Genomic DNA, 8,345 nt, shown 5'->3' on the forward strand with positions numbered 1-8,345 from the left:
TGGGATGGCAGCGCTGGCAGTCAGTGGCAGCACCAGGAGGTATAAAAATAATATACAGCCCACTTAATAGAAATGCCAGGACGCTGCCAGGGGTTCAGACCAACGATTTACGTAATCCCATCCAGTTGGAGAGCCAAGGGGAATGGAGACAGGGTTGGGGGGTGAGGGGGCAACAAGGACTTTGAAAGAGCGAGGCCTAAAAATTCAGCTTTTACTAAAATGAGATGAGGCAGGGAGAACTTTCTGAAGTAAAACTGCTGAGCAAAACTTGTGTAAGTTGCAGCTTAAAGGTGCACTCCATCAAATTTACACATCAAGGTCAGTTTATGGTTTAGTCACGAGGAGCAATACTCAGACTGGAGGAACTTTGTTAAGTCTGAGAAAATAACCCTGGTGAAAAGATAAGTATGAGTGACTTGTGAGAGCAGCGGAAAACTTTAAAACTAAAACAAAGTCCACATTTTTCAAAGGCACCTAGGCTGTATAGAACAATTGCTTCAATGTCTGGTCAGCGTGATGCAGATCCTGAGTACATGTTGAAATGTACTCACTGTATTGCTGTTGAAACAATGGTTCTACAACCCCTAACCCTAACCCAACCCAGAAAAATTGGGACACTGTAAAACATGAATAAACAGAATGTGATCATTTCATCACATCACAAATAGACAATATATTTAATGTTGGACCATCTGATTTTTGAAACAAACAAAGAAGTTGTGACAGAAGCAACAAAAGACTGGGGAAGTTGTGGAACACGCCAAAAACACCCGTTTGGAACATTCCACAGGTTGATTGGTAACAGGTGATAGTATCATGATGAAATTCACTCTGGTTTCAACAGTTAGTCCGTATAATTAAAGCTGAAAAACCAAAAATTTAAAGGACTACTTTGACATTTTGCCAATTCTGCTTTACTTTCTTGCCCTGTGTGAGATTGACAGCACTCTCATATCTGGAAGATGAATATGAAAGTATAGTCATTTGCCATTTAGCTTATCTTATCTTAGCATTAAGGATTGGACGCAGGTGGAAACAGCTAGCCTGGCTCTGTAAAAATGTGCCAAGAGTTTCCAGGACTCTCTAAGAAACTAAGAAAGTCGTGACATGTTGCTGAATGAGCCTTGAAAAACTGTAGACTATGGTACTTACACTTCAATAAAAAAAAAGGTGAGCACACCTTCTTACATAAACCAAATTACCACAACCTAACTGGCACACAGGGAACCTTGTTTAACGTATATGGCACGGACAAAACGGTGCACAACCAAATGATTGGTGGGTACAAGTGGATGGAGTGCAAAATGGGTGGTTTTGGGGTCCCAGGCAGTCCCCTAGAGTACTGTATATGCATATAGATATTTCCAGATGTTTCAAGGGCTCTAAAACTGTGAAAATGGGGTTTATATATGTTGCCATTTTGTGTGTAAGTTACAAGCTCCTTTTATGTAGTTTTCACGTTTCAATTGAACAAGATATGAGGCTTATTATGCCCAGTGTATTACCCATGCATATACCTCTATAACAAATGTAATAAAGACAGTAACTGAAACGATAACTCACAATAAATTCAATGATTAATTAGAAAGACCACAAGAGACACTGGACTGCTTCCTTTCTGCAAATAAGTGAATTTACAATCAATGTAGTCATAATTAGCTTCTTTATCATTGTTTTCCTGTGTTACTTGTAGTACAGCATTAACCACCTCACTTGCCATATAACTACCACACCATGTTTAACTAGCACATCCCATTCAGAGTGCCTTTTGCTACTTACTCCCATGGAGAGCACTGTAGCTCCTCCAGATCTCCCACCCTCTTGTGGTGGCAGAGAGAACTGTAGCACAGAGGGAAGGAAGGGAGGCAGAACCAGATCCAGCTCTGAAAATGTCTCTGTGTCCACAAGACATACTGCAGTCCTCAGACTGGTCGCACCCTGTCTGGATGCAGATGAGTCACAGGTGTGATTCACGTTGGCTGTGTTTTCACTCCTGGTCTATGTATGGACACACTGATACATTGATGTTGCAGATGGTTCGAGGATAGCGTACCAAAATATGCATCACAACCACCATCTGCAAACAACCTGGTCAAAGCTGATGGAATATTTAACAAACAACATATTGATGAACAAATTTTTTTTTTTTTTGTCAGAAATCTTTGAGTTTGAGTGTTTGCATCTGTTTTAGTGAACACATGATTGAATGTTACCGCTCTATTTTCAGTGATTTCTTTCATAATCACACAGCTTCAACCTTATCTTCAATATGCAACACTGTCCCAATGTTTTGGGACATGAAGATACTCACTGAGAATGCGTAATAACTGTAAATCCTTTAACATCAGCTGCAGCATGGTTACAGTATACGGTAAGAAACATTTCACCTAAAGATGTGAGTCAACAAATGTTTAAGCATAAACTGTCTTATTTACACATCTAGCAGACATGGAGCAATATTAGCATTTGGAGTTGTGTTTCTAGTTGCATCGATGTAAGTCCAATATATTCAGCAGGCAATTCAGCTCTGTTTCACGTCTCAACCAAGTCCTGAGAAAAAATATCTGGCTCTGTAGCTGCTAGATTCTCCACTGTGAAAGTCAGTCACGTTGTCTGCCATTTGGCGCTGGTCAGGTGTTGCGCAGTGATGCTTTGGCTGCAGTGTTAACGGCTGCTAATTTCTGAACCACTGCAGAACCAAACCTTTGAACTGTCAAATACAAGGCATGCTAATAAGTTAGCAATGTTTCGGAATACACTCTGATGTACTTGGTGAAAGTTAAATAGGACAATCATTCAACTCCTCATTGGAGGATAAAACCTTGAAAGTCTGCAGTTGTTCTGACCATGCCAGTGACTTGACATAGAACTGATGTTAACCTGAGTCAATGATAAAACAGGTATGTTTATTTTACTGAAGTGATTGTGGGATTTTATAGTGCACAGTTACAAACTCAAAACACTTGGTTAAGATTAGGAAAAGATTGGGGTCAGAGTTAAATATTAAATACTCATGTCAACAGGTGCCTATTAATATAGAATGGGAGGAAAACGTGGGTCACTGATGTCAAAGACAAGACAATTTCCATTTCTTGATCTATGCTTCACAGTGCTCCCTGCAGTGGCACTGAATGTAGCCCGGGAACACAATTTGCTGATGCAAACTCGTTGCAGATGAGTGTAATTTCTTGGAGACAGGGTTGACTTTAAGTGTATAAAAACACAGACTGCAGTGTGTTGTTAGTGCTGTTGTTTTTCAAAATTAAAGCCACATTTTCTTTCAACCCTTTTGCTTAATGCACGGCCACCACTCCTCTGCAGAAAAAGAGAAACACTTTCTTCTGAAAGACCAGTGCTCTCTCTCTGTTTCACCAAGCTGTCCTAATTTCCCACCAATGTTAATGTATAATGCAGGTGTACAGGCTAATAAAAACTGGAATGTGACTTATTCCCAGCGCACAGACTTAGTTACTGTGTTACTCAGTTACTGAGGGCGAGACTTCCAGACACATTGGACCTGTTTGGTTTTTTTGGGCAGCCTTGATGTAACATGACTGATTCAAAGCCTCTCCTCCATTACTGAGCAGGTGTTTCCCTTCCCAGCGCTATGTCACAGCTGTTTGGTCCCTACACTATAAATCCCCTCTGTCACAGCACGCAGGTGGTTAAGACTAAAGAGAAAGAAGGGTTATATGTGCTATATTCAGCTGTATGTCATTGACAGGAGAGCTTACCTGCATACTTACCTGGTGAAAAGCAGCACTTACATAATCTACAGTTAGGCAGAGTCTGTCGAGTGACAGTCAGAGAACACAAGGTTAACCAAAGTCTCCAGAGCAGCAGTACTTATTTTAGAGCCCACAATAAATCAGAAACTTCTTGCATCGGCTGTTTTTTTGGGGACAGGATAGTTACGCCAGAGACAGTTCACTTACGACCAGAGGACGGAGCCAAGGAAAACCATTAGTCCCTGAATCTTATGAGGAAAAATGTATTGAAGGAACATCTCCTGCATGCAGAACATCTTTAAGGTACTGTGGGTAGACAAGCAGGCAGGCATTACAGCACACACAGTAATGGGAAAATCTCCAAGTCCTGTAAAATATGTTGTAAAACAAGACAAAAATATAGAAAGTGGAGTATTTCAAAATCCGTTGTAATATTTGAGCTCTTACACCCTAAAGACAACAATAATTAAATGAACACCGGGAACAGACATCATCATCATCAACAACACCAGACCAAAACTGCTCACCACACGGACTGGAAAGAGGTCAAGGGTAATCAAGCAGGGGTCGTTCACATCGTAAATCCATCCATGAACAGAGAGCGGGATCTGATCTCAGATACCTCTGACCGTTATGGCAAAATATGTCCTGCTTAAATCCCTCAAATATTCTGGAGCTCCCACAAAGGCCGGTCCAGACTGCATGAATCTAGCCCAATTTTGAGATGATTTTGTCATGGCCGACCAAGTGCCAGCGTTGTGGCGATCGTGAACGACCATCTCGCGTCTTTCCCTGTGCATTTGTGTCGTGCTTAGCTACTTGTGCAGCATTTTTGGTCTTGACACGTCTAGTGTGACATCTCCCATGACATGTTCCTGAGCATTGACCAATCAGGTGCTCTCTTCAGACTGCAGCATGGTGCTGTCAGGTGGGAGAACGAAAGAGAGGAAGAGTTCGCTGAGCTGTGCTAACAGTACCCCTGCGTGTTTGACGCGTCCTCGAGGAAGAACCATGACTGTCAAGAAAGACAAATTTGGCGAGAATTAGCGGAAGCCCTTCACCAGCCCTTCCCCGGTCCTAACTGCAGGAATATGCTCATCATTACTAATTCCAGATTGAACCTTAAAGTAGACTGTTTGATGCAGCCAACACAGCCAAGCCAATAATTACTGAATGTGCTGAATCTTGTGCGTGATCATGAAATAAGACCCAACCAAGACACAGCGAGAGTTTCTGGCAGTGTGATCGTTTGATCTGACACGGTGATCATCGTCAAAGACAAAAAACACGAGTTGTCTGATCCCGGCCTAATGTGTGCTGACTTCAAGGCACTTAAATTAGAGTGAAGAGACTTAACTGCGAAATACTTACTTCTCTGAAAGGTGGCTCTGAAAAATGTTGTGGCAATGCCTATTTGCAATCATTAAAATAATGTGTGCTTTGTTGTAATGATATTTGGGCAGAAAGAGTTAAAGCATTTGGAACATACTGAACATCAGGATCATGGAGGAGAAGTGGATTAAGCTAAAGTAGCTGTTTAAGAGGTTCCTATGGATGTTTTGTCACTTTGTGAGGCTCTGGGACACCATTGGATTCTGATGTAGCATCTGTGAATGCAGCTGCTGTCCTCCATTAAGGAACAAACAAGGTTTTTGTAGTTTTTTCGCAATGTGTTTCATTAAAGTTCACATTTCTTTGCCTGCCTTCCAGGTAGGATAGCATCCTCAATCAACAGACTATCAGATTTTCCCTCAGAAATCTTTTCTGTCCAATTCATGTCTCCTCAGTTCATCCTCTGTTCTCTTCTCCCTGCTGCTGAGACGGTGTGGAGGACACTGAGCTGTCAGCCACAGCTTGAGCCGAGCCCTGCTCTCCAGAGGCCAGCTGAAGAAACAGCAGCCAAGCATTCCTGGCTTGCACGATAACTGCTGATGAAACGTTCGGCCTTTGCGCTGCTTAGAGGCAGTGATAAAAATACTTCTCATCCCATCATCACTCCCTCCTCTGTGCATGTTGCAATAAAACTTGCTCTTGACTAAAAGTGGAGCTCTCTCTGAAGTGAGCTGTCATTGTGTCCAATCAACACGGTTCATGTCAGGAGTCAGAGAGCAAGTTACTCAAACAACGAGGTCAGTTGATGGAATAAAGTTACTGTAGAGATTATTTGTTTCCATTTACGACCTGCAGAAAGTCATACTGCGTGAGAGAGCAAGCACATGTGTTCAGCATTGCATGCAATACAAACGTGATTGGTCAGACAGTTTTAACATAATGCTAAATGTCGTTATTTCTGCAAATTTGCAGGTAAAAATCTGCCACTGCCTTGTGATGTTCTATTATTAAAAACCAATGAAGTTGTTGCTTGGTCTTCACAGTGTCAAAGATGAACTGAATCTTCTTTCTCATTTATGTAAGGAAATATACATTTTAATCATAGCTATTTTGCAGTTTTGTGTTGATGTTGTGTTTGTGACATGTAGCTTTAGCCTCAGTCTTTTAGCATTTTATTATGCACACTGCCATCAAATAGCCTCCATATTTAAGACCCATCCTTTTTTCAAAATCATGTCAGATTGAAACATCAGCTGGAGACGCAGAGCTGACTTGCAGAGGCATTAGCATTAGTTTGAATCTGGTAACTACACTTCTACAGTCTGCTAACGAGAGTCATCATTTTAACTGACAAAAGCCACAAATCAGAAGCCTTCTTTTGTTTAATTCTGTGAGGAATCAAAACTACTGCAACATTTTAATGGTAAATCACCATCATTGTAAACTCCACCTGTGTCGTGCAAGAGTTGAAAGGTGTAGCAACTGAAGCTAAGGAGGGTGGAGCTTAGTGGACAGTCATGGGTCATTGAGAAAACCCAGCGTCTTCCACTCTAGCTGGCAAAGCTCGCTAATGTCTATGACAGCTGTAATGCATATTATTCATGTACCTTAGAGCAACACTGTGTAAGTAAAAGACCAAATGACACAATCTTCCTTTATGGATTAAAAGTTAAATTCATTAGCACCAAAATGCCCCCTAGTTCACTGTTGGAATATAAATCAAATTTTAATTTTAGTCAAAACAAATGCAAAGGAGATACCGAGTTCTTGGCAGATATGAATTTGGCTGTCAGCCAATCAAGTCACTAACCGAGTGTTTACGTCCCTGGCACTGCAGTTGTTTGTTGGCACAAACTGTCCAACTGTACAGCACCATTACAGCAGCAAACCCCCGGCAGGATCTGAACTCTGTGCAGACAGTGTGCCACCAACAGCTCGGGGCTAACCCCGGACAGGCTGCTGACTTGTTTCTGTGCTGAAGTGTAGTGTAGTGTAGCAGTCTGGACAAAGTGTTCTTGGCTTTTTTCTGCTCCTCCTGCTCCTCTCACTGGCTGGCAGGAGCATTTTGGTGGAAAATCAAGCCTTTTGCGAGACGCTGTACATGTGTGTTTATGCGTGTGTGCTTTTTGGACTTTGGCTCGTCCTATCGACCAACCCGGGGGTTCTCTCCAAATCAGCACCGAGCTTGCTTTTTTGTATGCGTGTGCATGTGTCTATATGCCAGCACTCTGTGAAAAACATCTGTTTTGAGGTGGAGGAAAAATTCCTCCCTCTGTGTTAGATATTTCCAGTTCTTCCTTGTTTCAGGAATTCCCTAGAAATGTATATTATTATCTTCAAACAAAAGAAAAACGAAAGCCTTTGGTCACACCAGAAAGTAGCAGAGTGAAATGAAGTCCTCACAAAATAGATGGCACTGGAAGCTGCTGCCAGTCAGCTGTCTGAGGTCCAAGCTTGTATACTAATAAGGTTCCTGTACCTGTTTCCTAACTCTTCTTAAAAGCAGTTGCATCCATCAACTTATCATAAATGCCTGTCCTGTGTTGGTGTTGACACACAGTGAGAAAACAGCTTAATAAATGATGTACCACATGCCTGGTTGGAAGCTGTGAGTTTACAAAGCCTTAAATAACACAGTTGGAATGCGGTCAGCTGCTGGATGATTTCAGTCCACATATCTGTGGACACGGGCTGCGCTCAGAGCAGTGTTTGGACTGGAAACTTGTCTGAAAAATGCACTGAATCGAGCCTCGCTGCTGTGATGTGTTTTTACTGTTTATTTGCTTGGCAGAGCCCATGAAACCAACCTTACTTTCCACGCTCCAGATTTAACCAGAGATGTTTCTCCAACTCACCTGGGGCTTGTTTTCTGACCCAGTACTCCACCACACTCTTAGCATGTGTTTATTATTGAGACGAAATGTATCACGGTTCCTGTCTGTTTGTGGATCTAAAATTAGTCTCAGATGATTCAAAATGTAGTTTGAAGTAGTTAAGAATCATTATGTTGTGTAAGAGATGGGTTACCTGCGTTTTTGTTTGAGAAAAGCATGCAGGCCTGTATTGTAAATCAACCCCAGAACATTAGTTGTTGGGCTGGGATTCAAGCCCTGAGTCCAGCATGAGGAGTGAAAAAGCGTCTGGTGGGTCAAAACAGGGTTGAGTTCATTTAACATCTCTGTACATAAATATGGGCCTTTGGGACATGAAGCCATTTGCAGCTTTTCTCTGGAAACACTTTGTCAGAAACTCAGTGAGGCCGAGAAAAAGAGGGACAACATTTGT

The sequence above is a fragment of the Chelmon rostratus genome, chromosome 2 (genome assembly GCF_017976325.1).
Source record: "Chelmon rostratus isolate fCheRos1 chromosome 2, fCheRos1.pri, whole genome shotgun sequence".
NCBI lineage: Eukaryota > Metazoa > Chordata > Actinopteri > Chaetodontiformes > Chaetodontidae > Chelmon > Chelmon rostratus.